General features: G+C 44.2%; 1 protein-coding gene across 4 annotated transcripts in view; it reads right to left on the bottom strand.

Annotated features, from left to right (window-relative positions):
• DENND2B (DENN domain containing 2B) overlaps positions 1-21,553 on the bottom strand; it is a 291,401-nt gene extending 269,848 nt beyond the window's left edge. For 2 of the 4 annotated variants that reach the window (XM_034770079.1, XM_034770078.1), the window contains exon 1: positions 21,336-21,553. The gene's annotated coding sequence lies outside the window, so the exon portion shown is untranslated. Of the gene's footprint in view, positions 1-21,254; positions 21,310-21,335 lie in introns of those variants that run through there. The other 2 variants (XM_034770082.1, XM_034770080.1) reach the window with 2 other exon arrangements.
• Positions 21,554-22,798: the final 1,245 nt, after the last annotated feature.

Here is a 22,798-nt window from a genome sequence, read left to right as displayed (position 1 = left end):
TAAACAGGGGAGGAGCAGAGCCTCCGACCGCGGCGGCTCTGCTCCTCCCCTGACTCTTCGGCTCTGTTTAAGAGCTGAGCACTACAGGCTTTGGGCAGCCCCCATGCCTCCGGACCCTGCGCCGCCGGAGCCCGGGAGGGGAAGTGCCCGGCCAGGGGCGCAGGGTCTGGAGGCATAGGGGCTGCCCGAAGCCCAAGCGCTACTGGCTTCACGGTTTGCCGGGCAGCCTCCAGACCCTGCGCCCCCCGGCTGGGCGCTTCCCCTCCCAGGCTCCAGCTGCGCTGGGAAAGTGCCGGCCGGGGGCACAGGGTCTGGGGGCTGCCCGGCAAACTGTGAAGCCGGTAGCGCTCGGGCAGCCCTTTTCGCGTGGCTGGGAGTGGGAGGGAGGAGTGGGCGGGGTTAGGGCGGGGAAGGGGTGGAATTGGGGCGGGGCCAGAGCCCCATGGAGGGTCCTCTTTTTTTCTTTGTTAAATATGGTAACCCTACTACAGCCTTACCACACCTTTTCTTTGAATGGGCAAAATTCACAGTTATTGTTTGTCTGCAGACACAAGAAAATCAGCCTTGGATGGCGCCACACTCAGAAAGCTTTTTCATAACCAGAAAAGTTTAAAACATTTGTTTTTAATCAAAGGTTAAATTCTGGCATAGGCACTGACTCCATGGGTGCTCCAGGACTGGAGCACCCACGGGGGGGAATCATCTCCTCTCCCTCCCCTCAGCCCCCCACCCACCGGTGGCCCCACTGATCAGCACCTCCCTCTCCCCTCCCAGCGCCTCCCACCCGCCATGATCAGCTGTTCCATGGCATGCAGGAGACAATGCAGGGGAGGTGGGAGAAGCAAGGGCGGGGCATGCTTCGGGGAGGGGCTGGAACAGAGCAGGAAGAGTCAGGGTGGGGGCAGAGCCTTGGGGGAAGGGGTGGAGTGGGGGCAGGGACTGGAGCGGAGCACCCCCCACACATTAGAAAGTTGGTGCCTCTGAGTTCTGGAGATACTGATAGGGTCAATGTAGAAGTAGTGAAATCAGCTATTTGGGAAACTGTGTTAATGTTGTACCAAACTGGGAGGCACAGTGGCCCAATAGATAGAGCACTGAACTGGAACTGAACTGGGAGTCTGGCTCTGCTACTGGCCCACTGGGTGACCTTGGGCAAGTTATTTCTCCTCTCCGTGCCTCTGTTTCTTCATCTATAAAATGGAGATAATGATTAGACCCACCAGACGATGACAAGTCTGATGTGTAGCAACTTTTGAGGTTTCAGTGTGTGTGTGTGTGTGTGTGTGTGTCACATTGAAATGAAACCAAAACCTCTCAAACATTTGTGTGAAATTGAATAGTGTCTAAATAGCCAATTTCAGATCAAAACGTGAGCTTTTTGAATCAGGTCCCTCTCTCTTACTTTCTCACTAGAAGTGGCCATAGAACCCTGCACCTCAAAACCCCTTCCTGACAAAAACTGTGTCAAAACCACTACATCTCTGCAAAATAACATATGTCAACAACACTTAATTTAGTTGAAACTATTCCAACCCACTCTAATGATACTGCCCTCTATTGTAAAGCCCTTTCAGGCCTACTGATGAAATGTGCTATATCAGAGCTGAGTATTATTATTACTTATACTGATGTGCGGTAATAAATTCAAAACTCAAAGGATATATTCGTTATTTCATAATTCGGTTAAGAATACTTGCCAGTCATATCACATCTTGCAAGTAAGGATCTCAAAGCATTTTACAAATTATTAACTAAGCCCTACAATACCCTTATTAAGTAAGGGTTGCACATATACAGAATGCTTCAACCACTGCTGAAATACAGCCTTCTCTGGGGTGAAGCACAGCAGCCATTTAACAGTACATAGCAATGCTAGAGAGCTGGAGAGGGCTTAGAATGAAGGATATTACTGTACTGCTTGAAGAAACGGGAAGTTTGCAGAGGTAAAAGTGTAATTAACCAAAGCAGAATTTGGATAGCACACTAAACTTCACGGACTGTCAGTCCAAAATACCCTAAATCTGATAACTTTCTGGGCATGCTTCAAAAGGCTTTAGTTTGACAGGATTTGGGAGGAGCTAGTGAGAGTGGAAAGGAGCTTCTCTGTTTGATTCACTAGCTAAGTTAATTGGTGAATGTTTATGATTGTTTAATGCTGCTGGCAGGCTGAGTTGGTTATCCACAGATGACGTTTGAATGCTTCTGGGCAATCATTATTTCATTCCGGTAAGACTAATAATTGTCAAGGTGCCTGGGACTTCATTAATTACTGTTTAAATCTAAAAGAATTACAAATATTCAGAATAAAAACACAGCTAGGGCTTTAATCACGGTGAATGGCCAGTCCCTTTTTTACATCTCATTTGAACGACTGTCTCTCCATCAGCACGGTGCCCTTAGCTCTGTGATGAGCTGCGAGCTTAGCCCTGACTCAGGCTATGTCTACACTGGCAACTAAACAACAAAATGTTTGTCTCTCAGAGGTGTTAAATTCCCCTCCTCTCCTGCCCCAAAAGAAAAGTTTTGCTTTGACAAAGTGTCAGCATGAACCAGTGCGTTGTCGGCAGGAGACAACGCAAACGCCGCTCGTTGGGGGGTAGACTTTTTTGTCGTCAGGAAAGCCAACAAACAGCAGTTACATGGCACAATTTTTAGAAGCACGGCTGTAGCGACACAGCCATGTCGCTAAAAGATGTGTAGTGTAGACATAGCCTCAGAATCACCAGCACCACTTCCTTCAGCACCTCCATGTGCCTTGGAGGTCTCCAGTTCACATAGTGAACCCTCCCACTCCTGCTTAGCTCAAGATAGGTTTACAGGATCCTGCACAAAATAGCCCACAGCTTCTCACCACAACACACATCATCTGCTGTCCACTCTACGTCAAGTCTTTGGCCTAGATATGGGCTGACCTTACTCACAGCTGGATTCTCCACTGCAGTCATTTACATCAATGCATAATGGTAACATTTCACACCCATTTTGAAGTGGTAGCATTTTACACCTCTTGGCACTCACTGCGGTAAATAACTGTACAAGACTCAGAGGAGTGGTGAACTGGGCCATCAGTGCTTATAAAGGCTAAACTCTCATTGAAATCACATCCTACAGACTGTGAGATGTGGCTGTTTGTTAGGTAAGAGCACTGTACACGGTCGCTAGCCTGCACTACAAATTATGACAGTATATCTCCGTCGCTCGGGGGGGGGGGAGGGGGTGTGGAAAATCCACACCTCACAGCAACGTAGTTATACCAGCCTAACCCTTGATGTAGACAGTGCTACGTTGACGGGAGGGCTTCTTCTGTCGACCTAGCTACCACCTCTCGGAGATGTGCAATACTTACACCGACAGGAGAAACTCTTTTGTCGATGTACGTAGCATCGTCACTAAGTGCTACAGCGGTGCAGCTGCACTGGTGCAGTGCTGTAGGTGCAGACAAGCCCCCATCCAGCAGCACCTTTTTCTTTAGTGAAGCTACTCCCAACAAGGAACAACTTCCTAGGAAAATTTTATTACGCCTGAGGGAATTCTGCATCACTGTGCATGTGTAGAATTCGTGTCTCCCACAGAAAAATGACTTCTGATGGGGAAGCAAAGGGAAGCCGCAAGAGTGGCCAAGCGCCCCTCCCCAGCAGTGCAGACAGGTTGGTTTGAGCGCCTGGAGCAGCCCGTAGAGACATAAATCACCGCTGGAATGGGATGGGAGGGTGGGCAGTTGTGCATGGAGAGAGAGAGAGACTGACTGTCCCTCTCACACACTATTGCAGCAAGCTTGGCGTGGAGGGGCAGTGTTTGGGGATATTTCTGAGGAGGTAGGTATGGGGCAAGCTCTGTCCCCTCAGGCAGAGCAGAATGCAGCAGCCTGCCTGCTTAGTGAATTGTTCCCATTGTCTTTGTGAATTCCCCCAGAAGTATAAAAGAGGTGTGAAAGTTTTAAGGCTCCTTTACGTTGCCAGAGTGATGTAAAGGACAGTATGACCTTACAAATGCTTATGGTGCTTTAGTGATTAAAACTGGTCTACATTTTTGGACTGAAAACATTTCCTATCAAAATGTCCTCCATGAACTGTTTCTGGATATGGGTCAGTAGCCAATATAAATTGCGAGTTTGATTCCCCCGCCCTCACTTGCTCTTCAGTTGCCTATGAGGTAACACTGAGCATATGGCTGCATATATTTGTTGACTAATAACAAAGGGTCAAACCTAGCTACATTACTATTAGGCAAGGGGGTTGGGGATTTCCTCCAATGCTCCCTACTCCCATGTAGTGTAGTTTAAATAAATTACCAAAATAATTGAAACCAGAGTGATTATATTGCATTATTTTGACAAATAATATATGCAGAATTTTAAAACATTGTGCACAGAACTTTTAATTTTGGGGCACAGAATTCCCCCAGGAGTATAAGGAGCAGAAACAGAGCATTAGCTTTTGTACAGCTGCATTCTCATGTGAGCAGTGTTGAGGGGACTTCCTTCTCACTTAGGGAAGGATAAACACCAGGATCTAAAGCCAGACTAAGGGAAAGTATTAACTGTGGAAAAAATCCTCACCCTTACATTTCATGTCACAGGTTGCTACCACACATCCTGCAGAAAGCTATCAATGGCTCAAGTTTCTCAATGGGAAAACCAGAAATACTGGGAAGACCTAGCTTTGTGTTTCCCAAGGCATTTAGCCTTGTTTTATTTGGCTGTTTCTCCAGCCCTTCTTAGAAACATATTGTCATTGTGTTTATATCCATTTCGGGACACTGGCATTTTGCTAGGATAATTTAAATATTTATATATCTCAAGATTAAAACTTAATTTTCCCTATTTAAACACCACCCATTACAAAATACAATAGAAAGTCACAGTTTCTGCAATGCTTTTTTGACTCAGAGGATGGAGGGGTTTTTAGCACTATATAGTTGGCATTTGGCCTGGTCTGTATGGATCTGGTCAAAGCAGCCCTAAGACTGAGTCAGTGCTAGGGATAGGTCTTATAGACTGCTGCCTAGGATGCAGAGAATTTTCAGGGATGACTCTGTCAGGCCTCCTCCAACCCTAACAAGGAACAACAGCCAGGCCAGGAGCCAACATAGCTCCTGCCAATTCAAACTAGGACAGCTTTCAAGGGTTTCTGCCTCTTTAAGAATATCCCCTCTTCACCAGAAGAGATATCGGCTGTTTGAGAACTGCTGTACCAGCGTGGCTCCAGCCTAGCTGTCTCCCACCGTAAGCTGGGCAGTGTCAAGGGAAGGTCTGCTTAGAGTGACTAAAAATTCTGTGCTGGCCCTGAACAGCTGTTTAGTTGGTAGGATGAACTTTGCTGGCAATCCTCTGCCCTAGACTCTCACTTACAGAGCAGATCTTTGGAGAAGATTGATGGAGAAGCTTCCAGAGGGTCAGGGAAGAGGTCGGGGTGGGACAATCCACACAGTTCTGCCTGCTTTCCTGCCTTTTCCATCCCAGCCCACATCTGCCAGGTTTTCAGTCCCTTCACCAGCAGAGTGGAGCAGGATGATCTGCCCCAGAGTGCTCAGTTACTTAGTAAAAAGACTTCTTAAAACAAAAAGCAAACAAACAAAACAGAGGATGGCTGTGGGGCTTGATACAGTTATCTTAGCATGCTCTTCGTTCTCTTCTTTTTATCTCTGTTTTATCCAGGCTGATCGGCAAGTTGACCCTGAATAAGATGCGTTTCCACAGTGTGAAAACAGCTTGGTAAGGTTTTAGCTACTTTTACAACGTGGGAATGAAGTCATTGCAGCAAGTCGAGCACAACAGTAAAAGTACAAAAATAACAAAACAAATGACTCCTACAGAACCCGGGAAACAGTGAAGTGATCTGATGGGCCTTGAAGAGAACTTTACATCTAGAAACGCATATGAGGCTGAAAGCGAAAACTTTCTAACTGATGTACAGTTTCTTACCAGGAGGTCACCATGCAGATTAATATCTTTAATAAAGCAGTGAAATAGATATTCAGACAGGATCCATGAGGCCCTCTCATTCTATATGTGGGAAATTAAAATTTAGCCATGTCAAAAGTGGGTAGGTACAATTAACCAGTCTATGAGAAGTGTTCAGTAAGCACCGAAGAAAATCCTTAACGCTTGATGCACCACAAATGATTATACTGGCACCCTTTCCACTGCTCTACACTAAGGGTACGTCTTCACTACCCGCCGGATTGGCAGGTAGTAATCGATCGGGGATCGATTTATCGCATCTAGACGAAACGCGATAAATCGATCCCCGAACATGCTCCCCGTCCACTCCGGAACTCCACAGGGCGAGAAGCGGAAGTGGTGTCGACGGGGGAGCCACGGCCATCGATCCCGCGCCGTGAGACCACGAGGTAAGTTGATCTAAGATTCGTAGACTTCAGCTAGGCTATTCTCGTAGCTGAAGTTGTGTATCTTAGATTGATCCCCCCACCCCACCAGTGTAGACCAGTCCTAACAGGCCAGTCAGCATTCCCATCATAAAGGCCTGTTTCAGAGCTTTTAATGTGGGTGCAAAAATTGGTCCTAGGTGAATTATCAGGTACCTTGGGAAACAACTGTTTCAGCCACTTGGGGTAGACCCTATTGGGTACTCATTGGAGGATCCCACGTATCACATCACCACCACCCCTCCCTCAGGGCTCCACATCACAGAGACCTTCAGCTGAGAAGGGTGGCTGGCCTTCCTTTGGATATCAATGCCTCTCTTTGCTTGGCCCACACAGGTCACCGCAGAGCTCCCCACCTCAACTGCCCTCCTAGAGCTTGATGCTGAGCTCATTTAATACAATGGCAAAACTCCCATTCACTTAACTGGTGCGGTTTGAGGCCTCTAGTCCTTGCCAGTTTCAGAAAATGAGAGCCAACCATGGAAGCATAGATCAGAATGAACCCACAATACTTATCAAAAATACTTAGCTCCTTCCACAGTGCTTTATTTGTAGATCTCAAAATGATTTTTACAAAAAGTTGGGCTAAGCACACTTGTCACCATTTTACAGGAGTGAAACTGAGGCACGGGGAAGTTAAATGACTTGCCCAAAGCCTCACAGTGAGTCAATGGCAGAGCAGGGAATAGAACCCAGAAGATTCCCAGTCTGGTGACCTTCCCACTGCATTTCCTTTGTTAGTTTAACAAACTCAGGGTAAGATTTCATTTTTTTAGAAATACAGAGCTTAACAAAAATAAGTTGTCTTTGTATCAAGGGGCAAAGATATTGAAAGAAGTCTAAATCATAGTATAAATACATCCTGAATTAAATTTAAGTCACTTACTAATATTCACTTCCCACGGTTTGTATCTTTTTAAGGACAATACAATAGATAATTTATCCTTACAGCCAAAGGAACCTTTATTCTAAAAGCAGAAGTTAACTGTTCTTTCTGGGTGAGCGTTCACACCGCAGTGAAATCAGATGGATTAGAGAATGAAGACATTGAAACACACTTCTGTTTGAAATTTGGGTTTTGGGATAAATACTTTAAAAAAGGAAGGAGCTTTTTTAGGCTAAAGCTATTTGAAGCAATATGCAAGTTTCTGCTTCAGCAAAGATTTATATAGGGAAGTAAATATTTTTACTGCAAAGTACAAGCAGAACAATAAATTACTGAACAAATAATTTAGTACAGTGCTACATGAAGAGATGGGGATTAGGTTAAAGATAAAAAAAAAAGCAAAAGTCATGACTTAGTTAATACTCACTCTAATGAATCTTCTTCCTGAAAAGAGGAACCCAGATTACTTCTAGGAACTCTATGGGTGAGTCTCACTTTGATTTTAAAATCTCAGTTTATCTAGTCAGTTTAGACACCCAATTCCCAATGACTTTAATAGGAGCTGAGTATCCAAGTCTCCTAGGTAACTTTGAAAATCTCACTATTGGTTGCAGCATTCCAGATGTCTATGGATTGTATGATAACTCAGACACTGAGAGATGGTCTCCTAGGTAAATGGGACCTAACCAAGTTAGGGCTCCGTAGGGAGTTTGGATAATGATACTTCTCTGCAGAGAGGTGTTGTGATGCTTTAATTAATGTTTTATAAAGTGCTTTGATGTAAAACACTATAATTGGCAACGTATTATTTCTATTTCATTTGCACTATCATTTACCCTACTCCCATCTAACCTATTTCAGAGACCCTAAATGTAAGGGTTATAAAATTCAAATGATATGTCCAGAAAAGAAAAGACCGTATCCCTTTTAGACCTAGGTCCTGCCTGGTAGAGTAGAACTATCATGTCCAATGGGATTGGTAGGACCTACAGCTTCTAAGGGTACATCTACACTACAGGGGGGAGTCAATTTAAGATACGCAAATTCAGCTACGTGAATAGCGTAGCTGAATTCGACGTATCGCAGCCGACTTACCCCGCTGTGAGGACGGCGGCAAAATCGACTTCTGCGGCTTTCTGTCAACGGTGCTTACTCCCACCTCCGCTGGTGGAGTAAGAGCGCCGATTCGGGGATAGATTGTCGCGTCCCGATCCCCGAGAGGTCGATTTCTACCCGCCGATTCAGGCGGGTAGTGTAGACCTAGCCTTAGTGTTTGAGATTTACCTGTGGAAGTAAATCCCTTTGTTATTCTTAAAAGGGCCTGATCCAGCGAAAAGACTCCCATTGACGTCAAAGGGCTTTGGATCAGTCTCAAACTGAGCATCTAAAGACTATTCAAGGGCATACTAGGCCTCCATAAAAGTCTCTATCTAGAAAGATACTCTCCTTTTACTCTTTTGCTAAATGGAAAAAGAGCTGCTGAGCCTAAAAACAATCTGAAAAGAAACTGTGCATAATGAAGTTAGTTAAGTGTTGAGTCCTAGGCATCAGCTGGGTAGCCACCATCTGTATTCTGTGATAATCACAAGGTTCAAATCATGCTGACCTTGTGTGGTCTTTTCCCAGGTGCCCTCCAGCTTATGTTTATCTAGGTTGGGCCAGTGTAGATAAATTTCTGATAATTTTCATATGACTTTACATTGTGCCTCTTCATATAACCTTGTGGTGGGTCTACCCACGTGTGACCTCTGTTTTCATGGGACTTTGTATCAAAGCCTCATTTAGAAACTTTGCATTACCCTTGGTATAATATTATAGCCCCTAAGGATAGAATAAGATAGAAGAAAAATTTCTTTTTGCTAGCAGTAGAACAAGAGCTCCTCTCCCCCCCCCCCCTTCTTAATCAATTGCCCTGTTGAATGAATGAGGTGTGGATGAGCAAGGCATGGAAGGCAGCACCTCCAGACAGCCTCAACTGTTGGAGAGGGGCTGGGAGCCAGACCCAAGGACAATAAAACGTGTCAAGTGGGCTCATTACAGACAAGCAGACATACCGAGGGCCTCGGGGGTTAGAAGCAAGCACCTTCTTTTGGAAACACCCTCTTTGCAGCATTGGGACAACACTCAAAAGAAAGCAGCACAAAGGACCAATGGACACAGACACAGAGTTTGAATCTGGTATAGATTTGCATGAGAGGAAAGCTGCTATAAAAGTGAGGTGTCTTGCAGAGGACCCCGGGTCTCATCTTGTCAACATGGGAGCATCGATCCGGATCGGCAGAAGCCCGGCTCCACCCCCTCCCCCATCTAACTCACCTGGCCAGTGAAGTTAAGGGGAGCAACTAATTGGTAACAAAAAGACAGAGTGTGTGTGTGTGTGTGTAAGTGTAATATATTATATGCATATAATACAGTGTTAATGAATACATGTATTACTAATAAATGTGGCGTTTTGTCTTATTCCCCCTGAAAAGATCCTGTGCAGTACTTTAAGTACAACACCAGCAGCAGTGGTTACCAACTTATTCCTCTACAGCATACAGGAGAGAGAAACGGAGATGCTAGTCCAAGCCAAAGGCAGTAGATACTGGCTGCCCAGCCCTAGAATCCTGGCGTTTTGTCATTATACACAGGCCGATTCCCCAAAATTTAATGCAGATTTTAATCTTACATATAGGTCACTGCACTTTTTGCTCTGTGAGCAGGATACTTTTCCCAATAAGCTCCAGCCCAGGAACTCAGGTGCAGAGAGCTCTACGTAGGAGACACATACGTAAATACTTCCAACAAATAGCAAGGCAGCTTCAGTTCTCAGTTATCTCTCTCAGACTCTGCAGCAACTCAGAGTTACTCAAGATTTACATTAGTGTGATGGAAATCAATCCGCTCCAGCATCTCTGTGCACAGATTGCCCAGCCCATTTAGGGTGACCAGAGGTCCCGATTTTATAGGGACAGTCCTGATTTTTGGGTCTCTCTCTTATATAGGCTCCTAGTACCCCCACCCCCTGTGACAGTGTACCCCATAAGGCTTTATGGGAAGGGGGTGCTTATAAATGTATGTATGACATAACTGGAATATGTTTTGTGCTGCCTGTGCCATGTAACATATCTCCGTAAGGGTTATGGTCTACTATATCTATTCATCCTATTTGTACATATATATCATTTTCTACTCGAGGTTAAGAATATGGGCTGTATGCTTGCCTGATTTCTAAGTAAGCTTTGTGAGGCATTTGGTCAGCTTCTTTAGGAAGGAATTTGCCAGGTTAAGTACCTGATCAGGAGACACTTAGGGAACAATGCATCTTGGAATGCTCCAATCCACATGAGAAGTCTTCCTGGAGACATGCAAGATGCCATGTGGACAATGGCGTTGGCCTGCAAAGACTGAGTCACGCAGGGGCATGTGACTTGCCCAGGTGACTCCAAAACTCCATCTTGGAGCTGGGCTTTGCATAGGAGGGAGGTCTCCACCCACAAGAGAGAGTCTACTTAAACCTGTGGGAGACCCCTCCATTTTGTCTTCAGCTGGCTAAAGAAGAAGCCATCATGGAGAATCCCCTAGCTACCACCTGAGCTGCAACAAGAGCTGTACCAGGGGAAAGAATTGTGCCCAGGCCTGGAAGGTGTCCAGTCTGAGAAAAACTTACTGAAACATCTCTGAGGGTGAGATTATCTGTATTTAGTTTGATTAGGCATAGATTTGCGCATTTTATTTTATTTTGCTTGGTGACTTACTTTGTTCTGTCTGTTACTACCTTGAACCACTTAAATCCTACTGTCTGTATTTAATAAAATCGCTTTTTATTTAGTAATTTACTCAGAGTATGTATTAATACCTGGGGGAGCAAACAACTGTGCATATCTCTCTATCAGTGTTATAGAGGGCGAACAATTTATGAGTTTGCCCTGCATAAACTTTAAACTTTATGCAGGGTAAAACGGATTTATCTGGGTTTAGACCCCATTGGGAGTTGGGCATCTGAGTGCTAAAGACAAGCACGCTACTGCGAGCTGTTTTCAGGTAAACTTGCAGCTCTGGGACAAGTGATTCAGACCCTGGGTCTGTGTCTGGAGCCAGACGGGAGTGTCTGGCTCAGCAAGACAGGGTGCTGAAGTCCTGAGCTGGCAGGGAAAACAGAAGCAGGGGTAGTCTTTGCACATCGGGTGGCAGCTCCCAAGGGGGTTTCTGTGATCCAACCCGTCACACCCCCGTCCAGACTTTTCACATTTGCTGTCTGGTTCCCCTAAGCCCATGCTATATGTGCATTATTATGTACACTGCTTAAAGGGATTAAAATTGGTTAACAGTTAAACTTCAGAAAATAATTCATTTCATTTCCCCTTTAGTGAAAAAGTAAATTCTCCAGGCGCTCTTATAGATTGCAATAATTAGAGACCAGACTAGAGGAGCAATGTTTCTATTGGCAGACTTATTACTGTGTACAATCATCCTGTAGTCTGTTTTCCCCTCTCCCTCTGCCCCCCCAATCACATACCCGTGTCCTTTCTAGGGTGTATTCTCTCTTGGAGGTGGAGGGTTAGACAAGCATTTCTCTCAATATTTCTCCCTTCACTCAGTGTTATTTCCCTCCCATCAAGGTTCAGATGGCTCCAGAGCACAGCGTCTTCAGATTTCCTGACTCTCTCATGGTTTCATTTGGGAGACGATGTCTTAATTCCACATTCACCAGCTTCTCCGCTAGCTCCCTCTGACTCTGCAAGTTGAGTATCTGTGAGGGAACCCATTGACAAGCAAAGCCAGGCTTCATGCTGAGTTCTGACTGACTCTCCTGTGACATTGGCTTCGATTTACAATCTAATATTTCTCCTGGCCTTCCAGTAAGCATGAAGCGCCAAGCGGGATTCTGAACACTAGAAAAATGCCCATGTGGTTGTGACCTTACTTACTGCTCTCCCTCTCAAGTATCCTACAACCCCTGAAAACCCACAGTAACCACCAGTTTTAAGCAACAGGTCATTCATGCTTTACAGTACACCAAGTGGGAGCAGAAGAACATGCCACCAGTGCTAATTTTCTCACTACAAATAATTTTCAAGGGTTGCACTACGTTGCTGGCCTGTCCAAATACCTGGAACCAGAGAGTGTAAATCAAGGATTACTCAATTCAGTGTTCATAGGTGGATGGGGCAATTTCCCTGCTTCTGGTTCCATTTATCCCCTCTTGGATACTGTTAGACAAGGATATGTTTAAGTCGGATCCCTGGAACCAGCGCCCACATGTGCATCAGCTCCCGATCCAAAGGCAGCACAGCAGGAGGCAGTGACAAAGTTTATTAAAGCTGGCTGTCTGGATTACTGTGATACACTCCAGAGGGGGTTACCCCTAGAAAACCTGTTGGAAGCATCAAATGGTACATGATATGGCAGCCCAATCTCTTAGTGAGATTCGCAGGAGACAACATATGAGTGCTCCAGAGACTGCTCTGGTTTCATATATGTTTCTAAGAGCAATTCAGGGTATTGTTAGTGTTCTTAAACCCTGTGTGCTTTGGGACCTAGCTACCTGACCTAGATCTAGACCTTTTTTCCTCCCCATGGAGCACACAACACTTGAGTTCAGTCAATGCAGAGTTATGTTTAAATGGAAGGGTCTGGGGCTTCAGCATTTTCATCAGAGTTCCCTTGGCTCTAGAATTCATTTCTTTCATTGGTCCACCAAAGCCCTTGTTTGCTAACCCTCAGGCACAGCGTAAAGCCCATCTGTCTGTTCAGGGTGGTCTGGGGTTTGCGTCAGGAGAACAGTCTCTTTTGTTAGTTTTTATTGCGTTCTATTTGGTCTGATTTGGACTTGTCCATTAGCCAGAGGCCAGAGCTGGGCAAACTGTGAAAAAATATTTGTGGAATCATTTGTGAGAAAAAATAATTAATGAATATTATTCACCCAATTCTTCTGGAGATAGGGTGATGGGCAAATCTGTAATATACTGAAAAAGAAATAAGCGTACAAACCTGGAGGTTCAAATGGTGCATTTGCAGGCAGCAGATGCCAGGGTAGTGGTTGTAAGGATTCTATTAGTTAAGTAAACAGTCACATAAAACTTGGGTAATTTGTGATTTTTTGACAACCGTTTGTGTGTCTTTTTCCTAGAATTTCCTTTTTGCCCTACCAATGCCCCTTTTCAGTTGGATCTCACCTCCTTTCTGAATTGTGCATTTCTTACACAGGCATTGTTTTCCATCCCACCCAAACTTGCTGTCCATAAACCAAGGTCAACACATTTAATACTTGTAGTTCTTTATGCTGTAAGTATACGTTGCAGTGAAATTGCTCCCAAATCTGCTCCCTGGTAGTGGAAATCACCATTCAAGAGACCATGATTTCTACTGTCACACAGGAGATTTGGGAAGCAACCTCATTTTCTCAGCACTTCAAGCCTCAGCTGACCTGATATAACTTGAAAGAGATATTCTTGATCAATGGAATGATAGCAACTGACAGCAGCTTTTAGACCTAGAGCAGAATAATGAGATGAGACACCAGAAATCCCCCCCAACATATAGTTTCATAACCCCAAATGAACATTCCCACACATACAGATTCTGAACGACCCACTTTTCTCTAGAGCATGTGGAAAAACCATGACATTGGATCAGCTACTGTTATTTTTAAAGTGACCTCAACTCTAAGCGCTTCCACCAGAACAAAAGTTCAAAATCATTGGAACTTTTCATTCATTTTACCCTGTCTTGTAAGAACCATTTTCACTCCCGCAAAGTAGTAACTACGTGGTATCAAAAAATGTCAAGAGACATTTTGCCAGTTACATCTCTTGACATGAAGCATTTTTCAGAACAATGCAGGGCATGCTCATTTGGAAAGTTGGCCTACAGAACTTCACAAAATTCTCCCCTTAAATGTGTGTTGATCACAAGAAGAGTGTAAGAGAGCAAGAAGCAATCTTCCCTGGCAACTTGCATCAAGTATTTAGAACTTTGTGCAAAGTCACTTAGACTGCCAGAATGGGGCATTTTGTATGATGCTAGTCAGTTTGCATCTGTCTCCTTCTGTGACTGTGATGTTCCATGAAGACAACTAATCTTTTTTTAGGGACAAAAAAATGCAAACTATTAATTCAGTGTGGTGACCCTGTCAAAATACTGAAATGAACAACAGTAACAAAACTTTACACAATGGGTATTCTTAATACCATGGGAGTTAGGGAATAATGCTAAATGCTTAAACTCAAAGACCCAGTTTCCTGTGTTGGCACCAGCACTAGCATTAAATGTCCACACATCAGGCATTTTTAAATCTCAGCTTTAAATAAACGTTAAGTGACATGCATTTGAACTTAAACAACATCCCATTTCTTTTGTGGGCAGCTGCAGTTCTAACAAAAAATTACTGTGCCCTCCATCTGTCAGGAAGAACATTTCTGTTTGCACATAATCCATTTCAGTCTCAGCTGCATGGCTGTAGTTTATGGGCTCTCTGAAGTGGTATTTGACGCACACAAGCATGTCTTCATTTTTTCACCATTTCTCCTGGTTTGGGATAGACGCATGTACCTCAACTAAAATAATATATGCCTTGAAATCTCAAGCCTTTTTCTTTAAGCTACTAGTTCAAATCTAGCCCTTATCAGTAGTCGCTAGAGATGGGCCTGAATCAATCTGTGAAATAGGGTAGTTTGGACTCAGGTATGAGGTTGCCATTTCTATAAAGGACTGTACCAAATCCAAAAACCTCAAAAGTTTGGGAAATTACAAACACAAATGAAGATCCACACTTTATGGCTCACATTGTCTCTAGTAATGATACAGAGTTGTTACCAGAATCTGAGGGGTGTTTGGTGTCCTACTTGAAATAAATTGATGGCTTATATCCAGTTCTTCAAGAACAAGTATCCACCTCATTCAAGTCCCTCCCCAAACTTTATTTCTGCCCCCTCGCCTACAAGAAACAAAGGAGTGGGACAACGTAACAAACAAGGGAACAGAACCATCAAGCTCAGCATATACAGTAATGAGCAACAATGTAATCCAACTGCTGACATTCTTGGGTTTCCTCTCCCCTATTAGGGTTGCCAGTTTTGGTTGGATGTATTCCCAGAGGTTTCATCACATGACAATCTTTAATTAAAGATTAAACTTTAATTCCTGGAGACTTCTGGACAATCCAGGAGAATTGGCAACCCTACTCCCCTTCCTGACCACAGATACACTATTTATGATCTCATGCGTGAGCAGTGGGTATCACAGGCCGAGGTAGGCGGAGCCTCCCCAAACAGCCTGGTGTGGCCCCGCGCACACTCTGCCCCCAGACCGTTTCCTGCACTTCCTGCTCTTCCGTGGCCCAGCTGGCTGGGGCAGGGGCCACACTACCTGCCCAGCACTGAGGGCTCTGCGCCCATGCCGCCCAGATACCTGGCACTCCAGGGGGAGCTTGGGCAACCTGGGGTTGGGGCGCTCTGGGCTCCTGTGGGGGAGTGGGGACAGAAAGGGAGAGGGAGGGGAGGGGCCTTGGGCAGCAGGGAAGGGGCCAGGGACTAGCCTCCCCCCAGCAGCCAGTTCACCAACCGCCCATGACCTCCTGTTCTATTTAAACTGCGTAAGGCCAGGTCTTTATTTGTGTTTGTGAAGCATCCAGTATATCTTGGGAGGGGGCTCAAAAACACACTGATAAATGAAAGTGGGGGTGGGTAGCTCCCTTTTATGGACATCCAGCAGCTATAAAATACCTTAGTAGCTGTTCTCTAATTGCTCTACCTGTAAAGGGTTAAAAAGTCTCATTGCTATGCACAAGAAAAAGGAAGTGAGTGGGCACCTGGCCCAAAGAGCCAATGAGAAGCCTAGAACTTTTTAAAATGGAAACGACTCCTCTTTTCTCTGTCTGTTGTTGTTCTCCCAGGGAGAGGCAGACAGGGCAGCAGTTATGCTGCAAGAAGGTTGGGGCCAGGTATGAAAAATCCTCAGCATTAGACCTGGAAACAACTCATTTGAAACCCCAGATATGTAAGTAGATCAGGAAATGTCTAGGAAGATGCAATTAGGTTTTATCTCTTTTTATTTCTTTATGGTTTGTGGACTCTTCTGTGCTAACCCCAGGAGCTTTTGTTTTGCTTGTAACCTTTAAGCAGGACCCCAAGAAAGGTATTCTTGGTGCTTAATCCTTGTATTTATTCTTTTAAAATCTAGCAATATTCTCTTTTTTTAAAAAAAAAAAACAGAATTATTTGTGTGTCTTAAGAGGTCTGTGCACCTGTTTAATTAGCTGGTGGTAACAGCTAATTTCCCCTCTTTCCCCCCCCCCCTTCTTTCTCAGCACTTCCCCAGGGTGTGTGTGAAAGGGCTTGAGGGTACCCCACAAGAAGGAATTCTCAAGTGCGCCTTCCTGGGCTGTCAAAGGGGTTCTGCACTTGGGTGGTGGCAGCATCTACCAATCCAAGGTGAGAGAAAATCTGTAACCTTGGGAGTTTAATACAAGCCTGGAGCAGCCAGTATTAATTTTTTAGAATCCTTGCGGGTCCCCACCTTCTGCACTCAAAGTGCCAGAGTGGGGAATTACCCTTGACTCCAACCAAATAATCATCAAGTTAAACATTAAAACCAAAAACCCCCACCACAGTTGGTACCTATTGTTCCTTGTTTGAAGACTTCACAGAGAAGCCAAGGATTGAATTCAAATTGAAACTGAACTAACCTAGAGATGGCCCCTGTGGGTTAGGATTGATGCATAAGGCAATATAGGGAAGCTTGCGTTCCTAGAACCTATGCGCTGCATCTCGTCTATGAGCAGGGTTTCAGTCACCATGGAGATCAATTTGGCAAGCTTTAGCAGCTTTCAAAAATGCCATGTGTAAAGGGAACAAGATATGGGAAAGAACTGCTGACAATCAGATTGGGGTGAGTATGCTGAGCATCAAGTCTCAGCAGGTAGCGGTGTCCAAAAAGTGCATCCAAAATCCTTCCCAAACAGGAAAGTTCAGGTCAGAGAGGACAGGAGGGAGGGGGTTGTTATGAAGAGATAGGTTATGGGAGACCTTGCTATTCTGTAGTTTAATATGCCTGGGAGCATTTACAAGCTCAAGAACTGGGCCAAACTGAGAATGTAAATATTTGGTTTCAGTTCCCCAAACTTGTCAGTATCTACCCTGCAACCAAACCCCAACTGCGGACCAAAACAAATGAAAAGCAAGAGTTACATACACTGTACAACCGAGAGACAAAACTAACACACACGGCATTTGGCATGAGAAAATGAAGTAACTTGTAAAGTAAAATGAATTTGGTTTTGCTTGCGTTGGACAAGACTTACTGAAGAAGCTTGGTTTGAAGCCTGATTTGGCTCAGTGATCACAGCATAGTAAGACCAAGGAGCTTTGCTCCCCTCCTTTAAAAAAAAAAACAAACAAAACAAAACAAAACAAAAAACACTGGCTTGCTGTGGACACCTGAAGCCTAACCCCACAAGATGCTGAGTGTAATGAACCGTGATCACATACACAGAGACACCATAGTCATCAGCAAAGAGCAAACCCATGAGCTTTACCACCAAAAGCAAGTGCTTCTCCCATGGAATTTAATAGCAAAGGTAAAATGGTCAAAAGCTCCTAAGTGACAATGGTACCCCAGTCATGCATTTTCAAAAGTGACTTAGGCACTTTAGAACTTACATCCTACTGATTTTCAATTAGACTTAGGCTCTTAAGGCCCAGATCCTCCAAAGGTATTTAGGCACCTACCTTCACTTGAAATCAATGGGAGTTAGACCCCTAAATACCTTTGAGGATCTAGGCTCTAAGTGCCTATGTCACTTCTGAAAATGGGATTTAGGCACCTAAATCACTTGGAAACTTATGAACATTTTATCCTTGCTTCTTTAGTTAGCTGTGAATAAGTTGGAGGGTGTTCTAGTGCATGGCCCCAATGACTATAAAGGGACATGATCACATACATTAAGCCAGTACAGGACAGCTACACTTCATCGGAAGTAGGGTTCATCCTCAACTGAAGGGTGCTTAGTGACTCACAGAAGATGTTCAGTATCTTAAAGTACCAAGCCCCTACTGCCGTACATTCTTTTGAGGGCTTCAGTGGAGTCATGCTCTGTCCTCCAGGGGTGAATTAGGCCCACCAAGATTATGCTTCTTACAGAAGCCACACAGAAAATCTTCAGTGCAGCCAGAAATAGAACTCGGGTCCCTTTACTCCCACCCATGTGCATTAACTAAAAGCCCATCCTTTCTCCCCAGTCAAGTGAAAAAATACAATGCAAGCTCTTTTGCTTTACACAACTGCAGGAAATTCAGCTGTGCTTTACAGTTAAAAAGCAATGCACAGAAAGCTGACCTCTTTACAAGGGGCTAGCCTCATTTCTTCAAATCCCCCAACCCTAAAAATAGCTCAACTTGCTAAACATACTTCAGAGTTCCCGTTGCTCGCAGATCCTACGCAACTATAAAACAAAAAGCCTGGCAACATTTATTTAACCAACAATTAAAAAAGGAGGCCCCCAGCCGCCCCAATGATTCTTCCCAGTGGGTCTTAGATGTTTATGGAACACAATGAAAACAATAAAATCATGCTATTCCATCAAGGCCTTGGCAAGGCTTCTCAACCCAGGATAAATTGGCATGGTACATTAAAGTCCACAGATTACACAATGGTTTACAGGGTCACCACTAATAAGGGGTCCTTTTAAAAAAGATACTGTACATTTTAAACATCACTCGTTTAAAGGAAAATTGTAGTGACTAGTTCTAATTTCCTAGGAACAGATTGAGGCTGGACTCTGAGCATACACAAAGATGGAGATGGATAAAGGGAGCCTCTCACCTTGTGTCCCATCACAGTTATGATTGCAATGACTATGCTAAGCCAAGCTCATGGCTAATGGCACTATCCACCCTAAAAGAAATGGGGAGAAAACAAGGCCATGATTCTTCCCCACCTTCGCACAGCAGCTGGCGAGCAGAAGAGTGGAGTGCATGCTGTACAACTTTAAGATGTGAAGCAGCATCCATGCTCCCCTGTGTGCCTGGGAGACTTAATGTCTCCCGGAACACCCACTGAAGAGAGACGCTTTAACATGCCGCCAGCCCTAAAGGCACAATTGATCCCATACATAGCTAAGTAAATAATAGCTAAAGGGAGCTAACACAGTGCAATTTCCAGATGACAGAACTGGGCCCTATGTCAGCATACAAGCAAGTATGGCAGCTTCCTGCTATTTTAGTCATTCCTATTAATATATGAAGTTTATCCATTTAAAAAAAATCATTGCCAACATACATGTTTTGTTAACTAGACAAAGGATTATCATATTTTAATGAATTGCAGTTTTCCTTTAAATAATAGCAATAATTTCCTGGAGTCTCAAAACTAAAGGAATTTTAATAATTAATGTGATTAAAGCCATTCCCACTATTCAACCTGCCAACTAATAGAAAATGCTGATCTGATGTATCTGATGTATAAAATGTAGCCTGATAATCAGCATGTAAAACAAATGATGACAACTTAATTACATACATCACCAGCTCAATACTATTCTTAAATCTGAGATCCTGCCATTCCTAGTCTAGGTTAGGAATATCTCCACACACTGACTATATGTTAATCTTGAAAAATCAAAACCACACTATCAGGCTTTATTTTCCATCAGTTTTGACCACTGTAGGTGGATATTATTGGATGATTTAATCATTGGCTATATACACTCAAATAACAAGAGACTGTTCTGAACTAGACATAAGGAGAATGATCCCAAAAAGCCCATGAGGACTACAGCTAAACATTGTGTTATTCCAACATTATTATTGACATGCTCTGTACAAGCTATGTTGGGCACCCTGGTACATTTAGACTAGATAACAAGATCAAAAGTGCATTTCAGTAGTAAGACTGGACTCACAATGAGAAAGCCCTGTAATATTTTGCAGCTACTCTTTTGGTTGCAGTGACCTACTGCTCCTTAGTGAGGCAAGCACTTGGTAACAATCCAGGAGAAGTACATCTGATTTTCCCACCAAGTGAACTGTTGAAGCAGTTCCTTTAGCTCTCCAGTTCAGTCTATCCTGGGATCACAAACTTTTCCATTCAAGTCCAGGTGGCTCATCTACTCTTTCTAATATGTGTGCAAATATTAAAGTCAGCTGGATAGGCTGTGTGAATGAGCACAGAGGAGAAAAGATGAACTGTTACAGCTGTCTTTACTTCTATGGATCAAGGCTGAGAAGCAACAGTGTTAGATTCTAAAACTATAGGACACATCCTCAACTGGTATAAATTAGCCCCTCCCCACTGAAGAGGCTTGGGCAATTTACATCAGCTGAGGACCTAGTCTCCAAATCAGAGAAGAATAAAACTCTGTGCTACTTTTAAGTGCCCATACCACACAATACTCCATCCTTGTGCAAATATAGTTATAACTTATAGTAAACACTTCCTTTTCTTTTTTCCCCAAAAGGCAACCTTAAAATATTTTTTACCTTTTTTAAAAAAGAAAAAGCCTGAAAGCTGGGTTTGGTAACATCTCCTCAGATATCGACTGGTTAAGAAACACACTAGAAGAAAAATAGTTTTAGTGCTGAAGCACAGTATGAAATGTACACAATCAAAGTGGTGCACAAGCGCCCCCCGTCCAATGCACAGCGCACTACAAGCAAATCCAGGGGAAGAGAGACTTTCTTACCAAAGTCCCTCTCAAAATCCATCCGAACTAGTGACAGAGGGATATAGCTTAAAACACAAAGAGTTCCCAGTGTCCGGGGAGACACAAAGATACCGCTGAGCGGGGAGTGTGAACATCGCTCATCAGGAATTCCTTCCACACTTTCCCGACCTCTGCAGCTCCCTCCTAAGCTAACTGCTAATATCTATTGTTCTGCACAGCCACACAAAGCCAGGAGCTCATTGAAACACACACGCTCCCTGTCCCCTTCTGTACAGAACAGAGAGGAGGAAGGATCTTAGGGCACAGAGATAATGAATCTTAGCAAGAGTCACCTACCAGATTTCTGCCTCCATCTCCCCTGCAGAAAGGAGACCTAGTCAATCTCCCACACACCCCAGCACGGTTTTAGGCTCTTACCTAGGCTGCTGCCCGGAGCCGAAAGAATGCAGATGCAGATTCCAGCTGTTGCAGCTCGCTGGACGCCTCCAGTTCTGATCTCCTAGTCCGGCCAGAGGCAGCTTTTTGGAAAAGCTGGGAAGAGGGGGAGGGAGGGAGCGAGAGAGAGAGAAAGAAAGAAATATGCAAAGACAGGAAGTGGAGACGGCAGCGGCCAGTGCGGGAGATTAATGGGAACCAGTAACCCAGCAGCCAACAAAGGAACCTGCTCCCTAATCACTGCCTGCAGCCAACGCCACAAAAAAGGGCTGGCTTCACAAAGGAAAAGTCATTGCCCTCCCAAGCATGCAACCCCCAAACTGATTTCTAGTCCCAGGGAGATGTGGGAAGCTCTGGGCTGTCTGCAGAATGACAGCCCCAGGGAACATGTGGATCCTGGCCAGTCAGAGAGGGGACCAATCCCTCCAGGCAGCAGCAAAGGGCAATACAGCATGGCCCTTGGGGTCAGACTGAAATGAGTGAGACGGGGACCTATTGCCCTGATTTATTTTTAAGTGGACTCTTGTATTTTATTTGTATTGTTTNGGGGACCTATTGCCCTGATTTATTTTTAAGTGGACTCTTGTATTTTATTTGTATTGTTTATTATTTGTATTAAACAATAAAACCTCTTCTCTTAGAGAAGCCACCCTTCAGTGTTGTCAGGAGCAAGATAAACTGCAACTTTCTTGCATTTTCATACACAGACCCTCATGTAGACCATATGGTTTTAATCATAGGAGAAGAAGTGGATCTGATAGTATGCATGGAAACTGTGAGAGCTTGGGGTGAGAGAACCGACTGTTACAAAAATCTAAAAAGTTCTCCAAACTCATAATGAAAGAATATTAAAGTCACCGTATAAATCTCCAAAGGATGGGGAAGAGAGGGGAGAGGAAACGGCATGCATATGAACTTCATTAATGGTATCTGTTGTGCAACTCCAGTCTGCTAGGGCTAGCCTTACTCATAACAATACTGTAATAAACTCCTCCTTAGTGAATGGGAACAAAACTGTCCAACTATGGGTCATAAGCCCTATAACCAGTAAGAGACAAAATAAATGTGAGGCCCTGATCCTGCACCCAAATGGTGCCCGCACTGAGCCAGTTGTGGGATCAGCGACACACCAAAACTTAAGGGAACATGAAAATATTGGAATGGTGTACCTGGCAAAGAAAATATGGTGCCACTTTTCTAGATGTCTGTTAAATACTCATAGAGAACACTAGCACCTTATGGGCCAAATCCTTAGCATTGATTTCAATGCAGCTATACCAGTGGGTAGCTGCATTGAAATTTACCACTGAGAACCTGGCCCACAATGTTTAATGTAATATAAATATGGATCACCCTATAAAAGACCCACATTGCCAGCAATTAGCTGCAATAGCCAACTGGTTTGTTTGTGAAATTAATGGGGGGGTGAGAAAAACACAAAAGTC

The sequence above is a fragment of the Trachemys scripta genome, chromosome 4 (genome assembly GCF_013100865.1).
Source record: "Trachemys scripta elegans isolate TJP31775 chromosome 4, CAS_Tse_1.0, whole genome shotgun sequence".
Lineage (NCBI taxonomy): Eukaryota > Metazoa > Chordata > Testudines > Emydidae > Trachemys > Trachemys scripta.
This window is presented reverse-complemented; position numbering and strand designations above follow the sequence as displayed.